Source organism: Leptonychotes weddellii, chromosome 2, assembly GCF_054177405.1.
Source record: "Leptonychotes weddellii isolate Sample4059 chromosome 2, ASM5417740v2, whole genome shotgun sequence".
Classification (NCBI taxonomy): Eukaryota; Metazoa; Chordata; class Mammalia; order Carnivora; family Phocidae; genus Leptonychotes; species Leptonychotes weddellii.
In genome coordinates, this window is record NC_138370.1 from 69,845,827 (window position 1) to 69,863,310 (window position 17,484).

General features: G+C 40.2%; 1 protein-coding gene and 1 pseudogene across 1 annotated transcript in view; one reads left to right on the plus strand and one right to left on the minus strand.

The window, feature by feature from the left end:
- ANAPC10 (anaphase promoting complex subunit 10) overlaps positions 1-17,484 on the plus strand; it is a 217,524-nt gene that overhangs the window by 147,800 nt on the left and 52,240 nt on the right. The gene's annotated exons all lie outside the window — the stretch shown is intronic.
- Positions 8,208-9,334, minus strand: LOC102730588 (farnesyl pyrophosphate synthase pseudogene; annotated as a pseudogene).

Here is a 17,484-nt window from a genome sequence, read left to right on the forward strand (position 1 = left end):
AAAGCAAACATTTTGGATCCCTGCATATCTATACCCAATACCCAATACCATTCTAGAATTCCCTCCACCCTTGATATCTGGTCACCCTGGCTTGCCTTCAGCAAGAATCCTGGTAAGTTGGTTTAACAACTACCCTTCATGTGCTCCTCTAGTAATTTTCCATCTACCTCCACATTCTGCTCACTGACTATCAATCCTCACTTGTGTTTGTTGTATTCGGAATTGATCCCGATTTACCTCCTTATTGTGATAGTCTTGGCACCTATTACAATAGTCCGGAAGTCTTCCTTACTGTCTTAACAAGTGTCAGAATAATTTTTTATTTAATAATGCTCAGCCATGGGTGCCTGGGTGGCTCAGTTGGTTAAGCGACTGCCTTCGGCTCAGGTCATGATCCTGGAATCCTGGGATCGAGTTCCACATCGGGCTCCCGGCTCAGCAGGGAGCCTGCTTCTCCCTCTGACCCTCTCCCCTCTCATGCTGTTTCTCTCTCTCTCTCTCTCAAATAAATAAATAAATAAATAAAATATTTTTAAAAAATAATGCTCAGTCATGAAGAAGGACATATTGTTCAGTGGCCTCTTTAGATGTAGTCAAGGAGGATAATGAAAAAGGTAGAGTCTCTTAGAAGGTAGAATCAAGAGCCATAGAGAAAAATGGACTGAAGAATTATTTCCAGGAAGTATAACTAGAGCCAAATCTAGGAGCATTTCCTCCCCACAGAGGAGGCCTTTGCAACATTTGCCCAGGGGGTTTTAGAATTGCTATTGGTATATATATATATATACCGGGGTCCTGGGATCAAGTCATGCATTGGGCTTCCTGCTCAGTCGGGAGCATGCTTCTCCCTCTCCCTCTGCTACTCCTCCTGCCTGTGCACTCTCTCTCTGTCTCTCAAATAAATAAATAAAATCTTTAAAAAAATAATAACACTGATAAATAGCACTATATATATATATATATATATATATACACATATATCAATCACATCTTTATCCATTCATCTGTTGATGGACATCTGGGCTCTCTCCATATTATGGCTTATTGTGGACATTGCTGCCATATATATACATATAATGAAATATTACTCAGCCATCAAAAGAATGAAATCTTGCCATTTGCAATAATGTGGATGGAGCTAGAGGGTATTATGCTAACTGAAATAAGTCAGTCAGAGAAAGACAAATACCATATGATTTCACTTGTATGTGTGATTTAAGAAACAAAACAGATGAACATAGGGGAAGGGAAGGAAAAATAAAATAAGACAAAACAGAGAGGGAGGCCAACTCTAAGAGACTCTTAAATATAAAGAACAAACTGAGGGTTGCTGGAGGGGAGAGGAGTGGGGGGATGGGGTAACTGGGTGATGGACATTAAAGAGGGCACATGATGTAATGAGCACTGGGTGTTATATGCAACTGATGGATCACTGAATTCTACCTCTGAAACTAATAATACAGTATATGTTAACTAAATTGAACTTAAATAAAATATTTTAAAAAAGAGACTTGCTATTGGTATGTTACTGCTCTGCATCTCTCATTCTTCCTCTTTCTGAAGAGTGTTTGTTACTGTTATCTTATTCCTGAGCTACTATTATATCTTAACCATATAACTTATGTTTTAGTCCATATATCTCTGAAGAAAGAGTAGACATACCCAGATGTGAAGTAGAGACTATCAGGAGATCCTGGGCTTCAGATGTGCTTTCATAATTACATGAGATTTTGCATGTGGAGAGGATGAAAGCAATGATCCAGAGGGTAAACTGTGGCAGATTGTGTATTGTCCCCCCTTTATTTATTCTCCCCTTCCCTCAAAGAGGATTATTCATACTCACCCATTGCCAGATGATTTGCGGTTACCCTCCCCACCTGACCCTCCCACCACAGGAGGGGTATATTTTGTGGAAACAAGCAAAGACCACCCAAATGAGAATAAACAGAGGCTATTTATTCAGAGTTTGCTATATAGCAAGGCAGTCAGCCTCCATCACTAGCATTTGGCAGAGATTCAAAGGCAGGCAGGGGAGTAGGAAAGCGATTTTACAGTGGAAGAAAGGGAAGGCTTCAGGTATGTTGATTGGATGTTGTTGGCATGGGGAAGCTGGAGGCAGATCTAACTCGAAGTGGGGACTGTTATGTGATTGGTTTGGGAGCATATTTGGCTTTCTCTGGTTGATCTTGAGTTGGAAGCAGGGGCAAAAATTTCTGGCGGTCTTTGACCAAGTCCTGACCATTTTGGGCCAATTGCTACAGATGTTGTGGTTTGGCTTCCTGGGCTGGTTGCTGCCCAGGTTATGGGTCAAAGTCACTGCACAGGTCTGGTCATTATTCACTTGTATATTCAGACTCTCCACTTTGTCTCATTGACATTGAGCTTAGCAGTGGGACTTCCGTGGCCAGTAAGAGGTGAGTGGGCATCATATATGTCATGTTTGAGCAGGAAGTTTGAGAGCCATGGTGTGTTGGTTCTGGCCCTCTTTTCCATCTGCAGTGAGAATGGCATGCCCCACACAGGGGCTGCTTCTTTAGTCTGTGTTCTAGAATATGAAGACTCACGGCACAGAGCCACAGCCTACACATTGTCCAATTTTAGTATATGTGCTGCTGAAGTCAGCACAGCCTATGCATTGTCAAAAACAGCTGTAGTGGACCTGAAGTCCAGGTGAAATGCTATTGTTTTATAAGCTATTATCAATTGAGATTCGTTGTTTAGGCAATACAGCTAAGTAATACTGTCATCCTCTGGTTTGGATCAGAGAGACTTTGATAGGGGGATGGTTCTGCTTTAAAGAAAATCTAAATAAAAGGTTAAAGGCGTGTTTTTCTACATACTAAGAAACAGCATGTCTGCACCAACAAATAATAATAATACTGATAGGGGCGCCTGTTAAGCATCTGCCTTTGGCTCAGGTCATGATCCCTGGGTCTTGGGATCGAGTTCCGCATTGGGCTTCCTGCTCAGCCGGGAAAGTGCTTCTCTCTCTCCCTCTGCTACTCCTCCTGCCTGTGCACTCTCTCTCTCTCTCTCACATAAATAAATAAAATCTTTAAAAAAATAATGACACTGATAATAGCAGCTGATACAGGCTGGCCGGGTCCGAGGACCCAGTGGAGGTCCCGCAGGACCAGCCAAGAGGGTCCTTGGCTTCACACAGGATGGCAGTCAAATTCAATCCAAGAGGAAGTGAGAGCAGAGTTTATTGAAGACGCAGAGAGAGTGCAGATACAGACAAAGCATATGGGAGACTTGGAAAGGAAAGAGGAATGAAGAATGAGTCTTGTCTTTGCTTGGGGCCTGGGGTTTTAATTGAAGATTATGGTCTGGTGCATGTGTGTTCTCAGCCATCCAGGAACAAAGATGAGTGTTTGTTCCTAAGTCACTTATGCCCTGGAGTCAGGGGTCTTGGTGAGTCAGTGGTCTTGGAAAATGTTCATGACGTGACGACCCTGCCTGGTCACTCCTTAGATGTTATCTGTTGTGCTGGAAGACTCCAAAGAAATCATTAACTCCTTGACCTTTACCAGGAGGACATACATTATCTGTTCTATAAGCCAGGTCCTAGCAAAAATAGAAGCAGGAAAAGGAGCAAAAAAGCAGTCCTTCATGGGGTCCCTTCCGTTTCCCTGTCTCACAGTGACCATCTATAGTTAGTGATTTTGAAATCTGCATGTAATGATATGAAGACAGTGTTATTCACCAGAATTCCTTTTTAAAAAGGAGAGCTGTTTTTGCTAGGAAAATACTGCAATTACTAATAATGGTGAGACAGTGAAGTTGGAGGCATGGGCCGGGTCACTCTTAGTAAGCGAGGCAGCGTTTTGGTTGTTGTTGAGCCAGACAGAAAGGGGACTAGGAAGAGAGGAAGACAGGACATGGGACCAGTGAGGTGATGGGAGACTGCAGCACCCATCTCGAGTACATTCCTCATCTCGAGTACATTTGTGCAAGTTATGCAATATCTGGGTCCGGAAACTTGGTGAGCCCGTGAAGGGGCCAGGCTTCCCTTCATATGGATATGCTGAAGTAGCCTGGTGGGTGCAGAAATAGAGAAGTGGAGATCATTAAGGCCTTGAGCCGCCAGAAGTTACAGGAAGTTGTAGGAAGGGCTTTTAAGCAGGAGTTAGAGAGTTGGGCCAAATTCAACCAGATTTTTAAGTTTTAGAGGGCTCCTGCTGATAGATAAATGATAGTAAGAAACACTCATAAGTAATTATTATTCCCATTTCACTGATAAGGAAGTTGAGACACATAACAATGACATAACTTGCCTCGAATCACACAGTAATTTGAACAGTTGGGATGAAAGTATAATATGAATTCTCCAAAGGTTATGCTCTTTGGTCTCTGTTATATGGTCTATGCTAAATTTAAGTTTTGATGATAAATTTATAGCATTTCAGAAAAATTTTAACAAAGGTAATTAGGAACTATGAAATTCTAGCAATGTGTCATTTTAATTTTTTTTTAAGATTTATTTATTTATTTGAGAGAGACAAAGAGAGAGAGAGAGAGAGAATGAGCAGGGGGAGGGGCAGAGGGAGAGGGAGAGAGAGAATGCACAGGCAGACTCCCTGCTGAGGGTGGAGCCTGATGCGGGCCTCTATCCCAGACCCTGAGATCAAGACCTGAGCCAAAACCAAGAATCGGCTGCTTAATTGGCTGAACCACCCTGGTGCCCCTGCATTGTGCCTTTTTTTTAATGGATTCAACACCACTTTTTTAAAGCCATCAATTGTTCATGTTACTTCTGGCTTAAAACCCTTTGGAGGTGAAGGATCAAGTCCCAGGCCCTTGCCAGGGCATCCATCTGACCTGGGCCCCCAGGCCACAGCTCCAGTTTCAGATCACACCACACTCTGCCTCTGTCTGAATTCCAACTACACTGATTTCTTCAAAGCCACCACTGTGTTCTTGCATTCACCTCCACCCCCTTGTCAGAAAAGAAAAAAAACAAAAAACAAAAAACCTTTCACAGAACTAAATCCTGCTCATCTTTCAGATTCCCGTGTAAATATTTCTTCTTCATTGCAGCCTCTCCTAACTACCTGCCTGCTTCCCCTCCAGTTTAGGTCATGTCCTCTTGTTACCTATTCTCATAGCTCCTTGTCCTGCTCCGTTGTCAGTACTTGTCTTTGGTTGTGGCTATAAATCTCTGTGTTAGTAATAGAATCTCTTGTTGTCTTAATGAGAGGTAGGGGAATTGTAGGGGTTACCAGGGAGAGTGATGGCCGCCTGGGTTCAAGCTTCAGTTCTGCCATTTATTAACAGGAAGGGCCTGGCCCTATTACTTAAGATCTCTCTGTCTTGCTTCCCTCTTCTGTATAATGGGCATGGTACAATAGGACATACTTCTGGGAAAGAGCTGTTTCTCTACACTCTTACACAGAACACTTCTGACACCAGATGTGTGTGTGTGTTTCCACAACAGTACAGTTCACTTCTCTGTGGAACATCGACTGAATGTCCTACAGTTTAACTGAATCATGACACTAACTGCTTGGAGTTAGAACAAACCTCACACATTAAGGGTTCAGTCCCACAAGACTGCCCCACTTCAGATGCTAATAAAAATGGTGGGTCCCCGGGTTACCCACGACTTCTGTTGGACTTGGCTACAAATAGAGGTCCCCATAACCTCAGGTTTGATATTTTACTAGAATGGCATACAAAACTCCAGGAACATTTACTTACATTTCCTGGTTTATTATAAAGGATACAGATGAAGAGGTACGTAGAGTGAGGTCCAGAAGGTTCCTTGAGTGCAGGAGCTTCCGTCCCTGTGGACTTGGGTCTGTCATCCTCCCAGCACATGGATGTATTCACCAACCTGGAAGCTCATCAAATCTCATCTTTCAAGAGTTTTTATAGAGCTTTATTATTTAGCTCCCTACACCAACCCTCTTCTTGAAGGTCAGTGGCTGGAGCTGAAATTTCCAACCCTTTAAATCATTTGGTCTTTCTGGTGACCAGCCCTATCATGAGGCTATCTGGGACTTCATCCTAAGTCACCTCATTTGCATAAATCAGGTGTGATTAAAATGACTTGTGGATAACAATAGACACTTCTATCACTTAGGAAATTCCAAGGGTTTTAATGAATTCTATACAAAAACCAAGTTTAACAAAGGATGCTCTTATTACCTGTATTACTCAGGATATTACAAAGGTTTTAGGAGCTCTGTCACAGGAACTGGGGAAGAAGACCAAATCTGTATTTCTTTTTTTTTTTTTTTTAAGCTTTTATTTTAATCTCTCGATGCTCACCAAAAGTGCCCTCCTTAATCCCCATCACCTATTTCACCCATCCCCCAACCCACCTCCCCTCTGGTAACTATCAGTTTGTTCTCCTTAGTTAGGAGTCTCTTTCTTGGTTTCTCTCTCTCTCTTTCCACTTTGTTTGTTTGTTTTGTTTCTTAAATTCCACATAAGAGTGAAATCATACGGTATTTGTCTTTCTTTGGCTGACTTATTTCACTCACTATTATAGCTCCATACATGTCATTGCAAATGGCAAGATTTCATTCTTTTTTACAGCTGCATAATATTCCGTTGTATATATATACCACATCTTCTTTATCCATTCATCAGTTGATGGATACTTGGGCTGCTTCCATATCTTGGCTATTGTAAATAATGCTGCTATAGGGGTACATGTATCCCTTTGAATTTGTATTTTTGTATTCTTTGAGTAAATACCCAGTAGTACAATTGCTGGATTGTAGAGTAGTTCAATTTTTAACTTTTTGAGAACCTCCATACTGTTTTCCAGAGTAGCTGCACCCGTTTGCATTCCCACCAACAGGGTAAGAGGGTTCCCCTTTCTCCATATCCTCTCCAATGCCTGTTGTTTCTTGTGTTTTTGAGTTTAGGCATTCTGACCAGTGTGAAGTGATATCTCATTGTAGTTTTGATTTGCATTTTTCTGATGATAACTGAAGATAAGCAACTTTTCATGTGTCTGTTGGCCATCTGTATGTCTTCAGAGAAACCTCTGTTCATGTCTTTGGTCCATTTTTAAATTGAATTATTTGTTTTTGGGGTGTTGAATTGTTTAAGTTCTTTATATGTTTTGGATACTAACCCTTTATTGGATAAGTCATTTGCAAATATCTTCTCCCATTCAGTAGGTTGCCTTTTATTTTTGTTGATTGTTTCCTTCTCTGTGCAGAAACTGTTTATTTTGATGTAGTCCAATAGTTTATTCTTGCTTTTGTTTCCCTTTCTTCAGGGGACTTATGTAGAAAAAAGTTGCTATGACCAACGTCAGAGGAATTACTGCCTGTGCTCTCTTCTAGGATTCTTATGGTTTCAGGTCACACATTTAGGTATTTTGAATTTATTTTTGTGTATGGTGTAAGAAAGTGGTCCAGTTTCTTTCTTTTGCATGAATTGTGATGCCTCCAGTTTTGTTTTTCTTTTTCACAATTGCTTTGGCTATTCAGGGTCTTTTGTGGTTCCATACAGATTTTAGGATTGTTTGTTCTAGTTCTGTGAAAAATGCTGTTGATATTTTGATAGGGATTGCATTAAATGTATAGATTGCCTTGGGTAGTATAGACATTTTAACAATATTTGTTCTTGCAACCCATGAGCATGGAATATCTTTCCATTTCTGTGTCATCTTCAATTTCTTTCATCAGTGTTTTATAGTTTTCAGAGTGCAGGTCTTTCACCTCTTTGGTAAAGTTTATGCCCAGGTATTTTATTATTTTTGGTGCAATTGTAAATGGGATTGTTTTCTTAATTTCTCTTTCTGCTGTTTCATTCTTAGTGTATAGAAATGCAATGGATTTCTGTGCATTGACTTTGTATCCTGCGACTTTACTGAATTCATTTTTCAGTTCTAGTAGTTTTGTGGTGGAGTGTTTAGGATTTTCTATATAGAGTATAATGTCATCTGCAAATAGTGAAAGTTTTACTTCTTCCTTACCAATTTGGATGCCTTTTATTTCTTTTTGTTGTCTGATTGCTGTGGCTAGGACTTCTGTACTATGTTGAGTAAGCAGTGAGAGTGGACATCCTTCTCTTGTTCCTGACTGTAGCGGAAGAGCTTTTAGTTTTTCCCCATTGAGGATGGTGTTAGGTATGGGTTTTTCATATATGGCCTTTATCATGTTGAGGTATGTTCCCTCTAAATCTACTTTGTTGAAAGTTGTTTTTTTTTTTAAACTTCGACAATTTATTGAGAGGCCCCCCTCCTCGCCCACACAGTCTCTAGGTCACTTTTTCCTCTTGTAGATCTTGTGTGCCAGCAGCAGGAAGATGGCCGGGGGCAGGGGCAAGGCATACTGCTCGATGAGGCCCAGAAGGTGGCCGTAGCTGTCTTCCTCATACTGCGTGAACACGGCGGGCATGTTCAGCTCCTCGTACAGCGCCTTCACCCGGGTCACCTTCTCCGCCTCCTTCTGTCCGTGATTCTCCTGAAAGAGCTGACGCTATTTCGGAGCGGCCCGCTGCAGACACTGAACCACCATCCAGCTGCATTTGTTGTCCTGGATGTCTGTGCCAATCTTGCCTGTCACACTGGGGTCCCCAAAGAGGTCGAGGTAATCGTCCTGAATCTGAAGAACTCCCCCATCTCCAGCAGGATCTTCTTGGCATTGGCATGCTCTTTCTCCCCATCGATGCCCGCCATGTACATGGCAGCCACCACAGGAAGAAAGAACGAGTAGAAAGCGGTCTTGTACTTGACCATAGATTTGTACCTCTTTTCAGTGAATCTGCCAAGATCCACATTGCCCTGGGGGGCTGTGATGAGGTCCAGGGTCTGTCCGATCTCGGTCTGATAGGAACTCTGAAGGAAAAGCTCTATCAGGTTCAGGTAATGGGGCTGCTCCCGACAGTAGAGCTTCAGCTGGCGGTAGATACACTCTTCATAAGCAAAGCATCATTGATGGCATCCAAACCTATGCCTGGCTTCTGATACCAGCAGATCTGCCCCCGGCAGGTGAGGGATGAGTCCATGATGTCGTCGGACACCAGGAAGAAAGCTTGGAGCAGTTCCACACACCAGCCCACAGTCAGGGTCCGCCGGAGACTATCAGCATCCTGCTTCCTTGGCTCTACCAGCTCCTGAAATGCTATCAGCACAGTCAAACCCCGCTGGCACTTGCCACCAATCACCTTGTACTCCAAGACCTCCTTGAGCCGGGCAATGGTGTCTCCGGTCTCCGGGTGGCCCACGCCATCCTCGGTCAGCACCTTGACAATCTGGGAGAAATGCTGGATGAAATCCTGCTTTGCTTGGGCATAAGGGTCCAATTTCTGGTCTCCATTCATTCTGAGGGAGTAAAGTGCTCTGCTCCTGGATGCCGGCTCTTCCTACTTTGTTGAAAGTTTTTTATTATGAATGGATGCTGTACTTTGTCAAATGCTTTTTCTGCATCTATTGAAATGATCATATGGTTCTTATACTTTCTCTTACTGATGTGATGTATTGTGTTGATTGATTTGCAAATATTGAACCACCCTTGCAACCCAGGAATAAATCCCACATGATTGTGGTGAATGATTTTTAAAAATCTATTGTTAGATTCATTTGCTAGTATTTTGTTGAAGATTTTTGCATCTATGTTCATCAGAGATATTGGCCTATAGTTCTCTTTTTTTGTGTGGTGTCTGTATCTCGTTTTTTATCAGGGTAATGCTTACCTTGTAGAATGAATTTGGAAGTTTTCCTTCCTTTTCAGTGTTTTGGAATAGTGTGAGAAGAATAGGTATTAACTCTTTTTAAAATGTTTGGTAGAGGGGTGCCTGAGTGGCTCAGTCAGTTAAGTGTCTGACTCTTGATCTCAGCTCAGATCATGGTCTCAGGGTTGTGAGATTGAGCCCCGAGTTGGACTCTGCATTGGGCATGGAGCCTGCTTAAGATTCTCTCTCTCTCTCCCTCTCTAAATAAATAAATAAATAAATAAATAAATAAATAAATAAATCGATCGATCAATCGATTGGTAGAATTCACCTGTGAAGGCATCTGCTCCTGGACTTCTGTTTGTTGAGAATTTTTTGATTACTGATTCAATTTCTTTTCTGGTTATCAGTCTGTTCAAATTTTCTGTTTCTTCCTGTTTCAATTTTGATAGTTTATATGTTCCTAGGGATTTATACATTTCTTCTAGGTTGTCCAGTTTATTGTTGATTTGTTTTATAATATTCTCTTATAATTGTTTGTATTTCTGTGGTGTTGGTTGTTATTTCTCCTCTCTTATTTGTGATTTTTATTTATTTGGGTCCTTTCTCTTTTTTTCTTGATAAATCTGACTAGAAGTTTATCAATTTTGTTGATTCTTTTCAAAGAACCAGCTCCTGGTTTCATTGATCTGTTCTTTTTTTTTTTTTTTTAGTTTCTATATCATTTATTTCTGTTCTGTTTAATATTTCCTTCCTTCTGCTGGTTTTAGGTTTTGTTTGTTGTTCTTTTTCTAGCTCCTCTAGGTGTATGGTTAGATTGTCTATTTGAGATTTTTCTTGCTTCTTGAGATAAGCCTGCATTTCTATAAACTTCCCTCTTAGAACTGTTTTTGCTACTTCTAAATGTTTTGAACAATTTTGTTTTCGTTTTTTTTTTTTTTCCATGTACTTTTTAGTTTCTTCTTTTATTTCCTGGTTGACCCATTCATTGTTTAGTAACATGTTATTTAACCTGCGTGAATTTGTGGTCCTTCCAGATTTTTTCTTTTGGTTGACTTCTAGTTTCATAGCATTGTGGTAAAAAAAGATGCATAGTATGACTTCGATCTTTTTGAATTTGTTGAGGCTTATTTTGTGGCCTAATATGTGATCTGTTCTGGAGAATGTTCCATGTACATTTGAAAAGAATGTGTATTCTGCTGTTTTAGGATGGAATGTTCCGAATATATCTGTTAAATCCATCCAGTCCATTGTGTCATTCAAAACTATTGTTTCCTTGTGGATTTTCTGTTTAGATGATCTGTCTATTGATGTAAGTGGGGTGTTAAAGCCCCTACTATTACTGTATTATTACCGATTAGTTCCTTTATGTTTGTTATTAACTGTTTTATGTATTTGGGTGCTCCCATGTTGTGTGCATAAATGTTTACAGTTGTTATATCTTCTTGTTGGATTGTCCCCTTTATTATTATATAGAGTCCTTTGTCTCTTGTTACAATCTTTGTTTTAAAGTCTATTTTGTTCCACATAAATATTGCTACTCTGGCTTTCTTATGACATCCATTTGCATGATAAATGTTTCTCAGTCCTCTCATTTTCTATCTGTAGGTGTCTTTAGGTCTAAAAAGAGTCTCTTGGAGGCAGCATATAGATGGGTCTTATTTTTTTTATCTATTCTGTCACCTTGTGTCTTTTGATTGGAGTGTTTATTCCATTTACATTCAAAGTAATTACTGATAGATATGTATTTATTGACATTGTAGTACTTGTTTTGTGGTTGTTTCTGAAGACTTTCTCTCATGGTTTTCTTGTTTCTTTAGTGATATATTTTGACTTCTGTCTTTTTATTCTTTGCATATTTATTAGTGGTTTTTTATTTGTGGTTACCATTACAGTAGTATATGACATCTTCTGCATATAGCAGTCTATATTAGGTTGATAGTTGTTTAAGTTTGAACCCATTCTTTACTCCTCTCCTCCCCATGTTTTAGGTATAAGGTGTCATATTTTACATCCTTTTATTTTGTGAATTACTTGACTGATTTTTTACAAAAATATGAATTTTTACTGCTTTTTTGTTTCCTACCTTCATACTGTTGTTTTTGGCCCTTCTTTCCACTCAGAGTCCATTTTAATATTTCTTGCAGGGCTGGTTTAGTGGTAATGAGCTCCTTTAGTTTTTGTTTGTCTGGGAATCTCTTTATCTCTCCTTCTATTCTGAATAATAGCCTTGCTGGATAGAGTATTCTTGAATGCAGGTTTTTTCCATTCAGCCCTTTGAATATATCATGCCACTACTTTCTGGGTTGGAGAGTTTCTGCTGAAAAATCTGCTGGTAGCCTTATGGGGTTTCCTTTACATGTAACTGTCTTCTTCGGTCTTGCTGCTTTTAATATTTTTTATCATTATATTTTGCCATTTTAATTACAAATATGTCTTGGTGTGGATCTGCTTTTGTTGATTTTGTTGGGGGGTTCTCTGTGCCTCCTGGATCTGGATATCTGTTTCCTTCCCCAGATTAAGGAAATTTTCCTATTATTTCTTCAAATAAATTCTCTGCCCCCCTTTTTCTCTCTTCTTCCCCTGGAACACCTATAATACAAATGTTATTACATTTGATGGTGTCACTGAGTTCCCTAAGTCTATTCTTATTTTGCGTAATTCTTTTTTCTCTCTTTTGTTAAGCTTGCTTACTTTCCATTACTCTGTCTTCTAGGTCATTGATTTGTTCCTCTGCTTTTTCCAGCCTGCTGTTCATTCCTTCAAGCATGTTTCTCATTTTGTTTATTAATCCCTTTATCTTTGCTATGTTATTTCTTATCTCTGTGTTAATGGTCTCACTGATGCTCTTCACTCTTTTCTCCAATCCAGTGAGTATCCTTATGATCATTCCTTTAAAATCTCCATGAGGCATATTACTTATATCTGTTTCATTTAGATCTCTGGCTGTGGCCTTGTCCTGTTCTTTCATTTGGGACAAATTCCTCTGTCTTCTCATTTTGTCTACATCTCTGTCCTCTTTCTCTGTGTTAGGAAATTCAGCTATGTCTCCTGTTCTTGAGAGTAATGGCTTTATGAAGAAGAGGTTCTATAGGGCCCTGCAGTGTAGTGTCCCTTGTTCCCCAGGGCCTAGTGCTTTTGGGAGTGTCTCCCTCGTGTGCTGTGTGCATGCTGCTGTTGCATCCTGGCTTCTTTATTCTTCAGGCCAGAAGTCTGCAGAGGCTCTCTTTACCCATTGTGGGCAATGTTTGGTCCTTATCTTGAATGTGGCTCATCTTAACTAGGTGTGCTCTGGTCTGCTCATGGAATGAGACCTATTGCCACTGCACCAGAACCGAGGCCTTACAAAACTCCCTGGTTGGGAGACACGGTGTTGGCAGGAGTTTGGGCTGGTCTTCTGAGGGAGGGGGCCCACCATGCTTGAACTGAAGCAAGTATGACTGGGAAGGGCAGTTCCACCAGAGCGTAGGGGGGCGGGGCTTGGTGTAAGCAAGTTAGGTAGTGGTTGTGCTGGTTTCTGTAGGTGATTCTGTGTTTATGCTGATGGGTGGGGAAGGGAAATGGCGCCAGTCAGTTCCTTTGTTCCTGGAATGGTCTCTCTGTGAACACTGCCTCTCTGGGACACGGTTCAAGAAGAGCAAATAACCTCCCCACTGTGTGCCCCAGGCACTCCTCAGATCACTATTTCCATGCTGTATGGCCATTGGATGTTTGCCCTGTGTTTTCTACAAGAGTAGCCCCAGTACCCTCCAAGCTCCCCCAGAGCCAAGCATGGTGACCTTTTAAACTCTAGGCTTTAAGGCCCTCTGGTTGCAAGAACTCAGGAAATTCAGGCCCTCTTGCTTTCCAAGCCAATTGCTATGGGCATTCATTTTCCTTGTGTGCTCTTCCATGTGTCAGTCTGTCTCTCACCTTTTCTGTGACCATAACTCCCTCCCCACTGCAGTGGCCATGATCTTTCTCCACATCTCATCTCCACACTTCCTAACTTCTTTGATGAGGCTTCTTCTCTACCTTTAGTTGTGGAATTTGTTCTGCCAGTCTTCAGATCAATTTCTGGGGTAATTAGGATGATTTGATAATTATCTAGTTGTATTTGTGGGATGAGGTGAGCTTAGGGTCCTTCTACTCCACCGCCATCTTCCTTCCCTAGAATCCAAATCTATATTTCTTATTATACACTACTTCATATGCATGTTGTGAGAATTAAATGAGTCAGCTCTATGGAGTGCTTTGTATAAAGGGGATCACTCTTAAATTTAGATGAAAAGCAGACTGTCAAAATAGGTTACTTGGGGGTAGGGCAAATTGAAAGATGAACTAGATATGCATAAATACATATGTGTACACTTCTTTTTAGTGTTGACAGAAATTAGTAGGCTCAGAGATAAACAGATTGAAAATATCGTATTGTAATACAATTTCTTCTTTGTGGCTGAATAATATGGTCATTAAAGCACAAGTTAAAAAAATGGGTTTTAGAATCCACTGATCTACTTGATGAATTATGTGTAATTATTGCTTGTTAGCCAGCATGAACAGAAGGTTATTGCTGTTGAAGGTCAAAAACTTAAAATAATAAATTCAGTTAAGGGAAAACATATTGATAGTGTCCAGAATGCAGTATTTTATCTGTTTAAAAGTGTGAGCCACATGATATACCCTAATCTATCTATACTGGCTAACTTCATTTCTTGTAGTCCACAAATACAGCCTTTGGCCTTCCCAGAATCGCCAAAACAATTTTTAACAAAAATGCTGTGAGACCTACCCTACCAGATGTCAAGGCTTATAAAGCTTAAGTCTGTGGTACTGCCGCAAGCTTAAAAAAATAAGCAGTGAAACTGACTAGAAGACCCAGAAAAAGATGTGTGCATATGTAGAAGCCTGGAATAGGACAGAGGTAACATTACAGTTAGTGGGGTAAGGACTAACTACTTAACTATTCTGAAATAATTGGTTATCCATATGAAACCCATAAAATCACATTGCTATCTCATATAGCTACAAATATAAATTCCAGATTTATTACAGAGGTAAAAATGAAACAGTTCAAAACTTTTAAAAGAAGACATAGGAAAATATCTTTATGACATGTAAGAACAGATTTCTTAGATAAGACACAAAAAGCATGGATGACAAAACAAAAGCTTGATGTATTTAACTACATTAGTGTGAAAATTTTTTGTATAGCAAAAATAACCTTAGTAAAATGAAAAGACATGCTACTAGATAGAAGATATTTGCAACTGCAAAGATATAGTGTACATAATATATAAAGAATTCATAAATCAATATTGATAAGCAATTCAACAGAAAAATGAACAAGCCATATTACCAGACAACTCACTAAAAAAGAAAACTGAATTACCAATCAACATATGAAAAATCATTAATTGGAGAATTGCAAATTAAAATGAGATCCTTTTTTGTACCCATCCATTTAACAAAAATTAAGAGTGTCACAAAGCAAATTTTGGTGGAATTTTCTCACGGGAAAATAAATTAGCACAGCAGTTTGCAGAAAATTTTGCCTATATCTAGTAAAGCTAAAAATGTTTATACCATGACCCAACAATTACACTCCTGGGTAATATACCCTGGAGAAACTTTCATGCATGGGGTCTGTATCAATCTGGGTTCATCTTTGAGGAACAGAATCTATTCTAGCTCATTAAGCAGGAAGGCATTTATTAGAAGTAGTTTAATGGCTTTAGAATTATTGAGAGGGCTGAAAATTCTAGGTTGTGCTTCCAGGAACGACTCCCCAAGATTGCAGAACTGGGTCAACAAAGGAGCTCTCGCTCCTCTGCGATCAGGAAGCTGCTGGTTCCAGAAGCAGATCCCTGCTGCCAGGTTCAGTTAGTTGTCACAGCAGGTAACTGTCATAATCAGGAAACGACTATGATTAGAAAGCTGCTGCTGTTACTGCTGGATCCAGATCAATGCCATGCCTGCGATGATCACATCACCAAAACAGATAACTTGCTCTGGCTCTTGACACCTACAAAGCTCATGACTAGCCACCAGGACTTGGCCAACACACAGTCCATGATCACATTTGCCAGTAGAGCACACAGAGACAGCAGAAATGTGGGTTCTGCCTCGCTTCTACCTCCCAAATTTAGAGTTCATCTGATTGGTAGAATCTAAATTGCTTCCAGAACCTAGTTGTAAAGGTAAAGGGGAATTGTTTTTAATCTGTCTAGTGTCTGCATGTGTGAATCTCCATCTGCAATATACTGCGTTGTACCTCTGTGGTTATTCAACACACCAACATGCTCTTCTTCCCTGACTTAGATCTTCAAACAACAGCAAGACAAAAGCCTAACTTATTTTTTCTGTCACTCATACAAATAAGAACTTGCTCATCTCCACCCTAATAGGGGAAAACTAAAGTCCCCTCAGTCCTTGCATGTAATTCTGGGAGTTATTCATTCCTTCTTTATTTCAGTTTATAATTCTATCTTGATATCCAGTGACGTATGAACTAAGTTGTCAGGCATTTGAATTTTTATGAGATTTATCTTCTACATACATCTTATTTTCTGGCATACATCTCTCTTAAGAAATTCAGGGTGACTGCCACTCCTTGTTCACCAGGTCCTATCAGTCTGATGTCATCAATGTAATCACCAGTGTGACCTCCTGGGGAAAGTAAGATGATAAAGAACTCTGTGACTAGTGCTGGAGAGTTAATTAGCCTTGAGGCAAGATGGTAATGGCACATGCCTATCCATGTGCAATTGAAGGGCTTCTGTTGTTTTCTTCTTACTGAGATAGGGATAGAGAGTTGCTAGATCTATAGCTGCTAACCAAGTGCTTAACAGAGGCATTCCCAAATTAAGCTTGCATTATGGACTGAATGGTTGTATCCCAATATTCATATAATGAATCAATAACCGCAATGTAATGGTATTAGGAAATGGGGCTTTTGAGAGTCAGTTAGGTTTAGATGAGGTCATGAGGGCGGAGCCCCATAATGGGATTAATGCCCTTATAAGAAGAGGAAGAGACTAGAGGTCTCTCCCCTAATGTGATGATCCAGCAAGAAGGCGGCCCTCTATAAACCAGGAAGAGGGCTCTCACTAGACCCTGAATCCATGGTCACCTTGACCTTGGAATTCCCAGCCTCCAGAACTGTAAGAAATAAATGTCTGTTGTTAAGCTACCCAGTCTATGGTATTTTGTTATAGCAGCCCAAGCTGACTAAGCCAGTTTGGGATAATCCACTATTGTTCTCCAAGAATGTCTTCTGCACAACCTAAATAAGAGAGTTAAAGGGGGATGTGAAAAGAATCCTCCTCGTCCTGTCTTTCAGGTCTTTGATGGTAGCACTAATCTCTGTGATTCCTCCTAGAGATTTGGTATTACTTTTTGTTTTCTACTGTGGTAAGGAGTGGTAATTCCAGAAGCTTACTCTCGGTTTTCCTACATATGTAATAGCTATAAGTCCGCGGGTCAGGAAGTTATTATGAGAATTCTTCTAGTTGGCATTTTTTTTTCTTTTTTGTTTTAAGTTTTATTTAAGTAATCTCTATACCCAATGTGGGGCTCAAACTCAAAACCCTGAGATCAAAAGTCATTTGCTCTTCTGACTGAGTCAGCCAGGTGCCCCTACTTGTCATTTTTTCCAAGCCTGCATACAGGAATAGGGAAATAACTACAGGATGTCTTGAAGAACTTGCTGGGCCCCTTGTGAGATGGACTTGGATCAAAATTCCATTTATCACTTGACACCAATAAATCCCCCTTCTTAATAGTTGGCCACACTGGTGATATAGAGCCCCAGGAATTAGCATTTACTCAGGGCCGGCATGTGATAATTCTTTAAGTAAAGATATG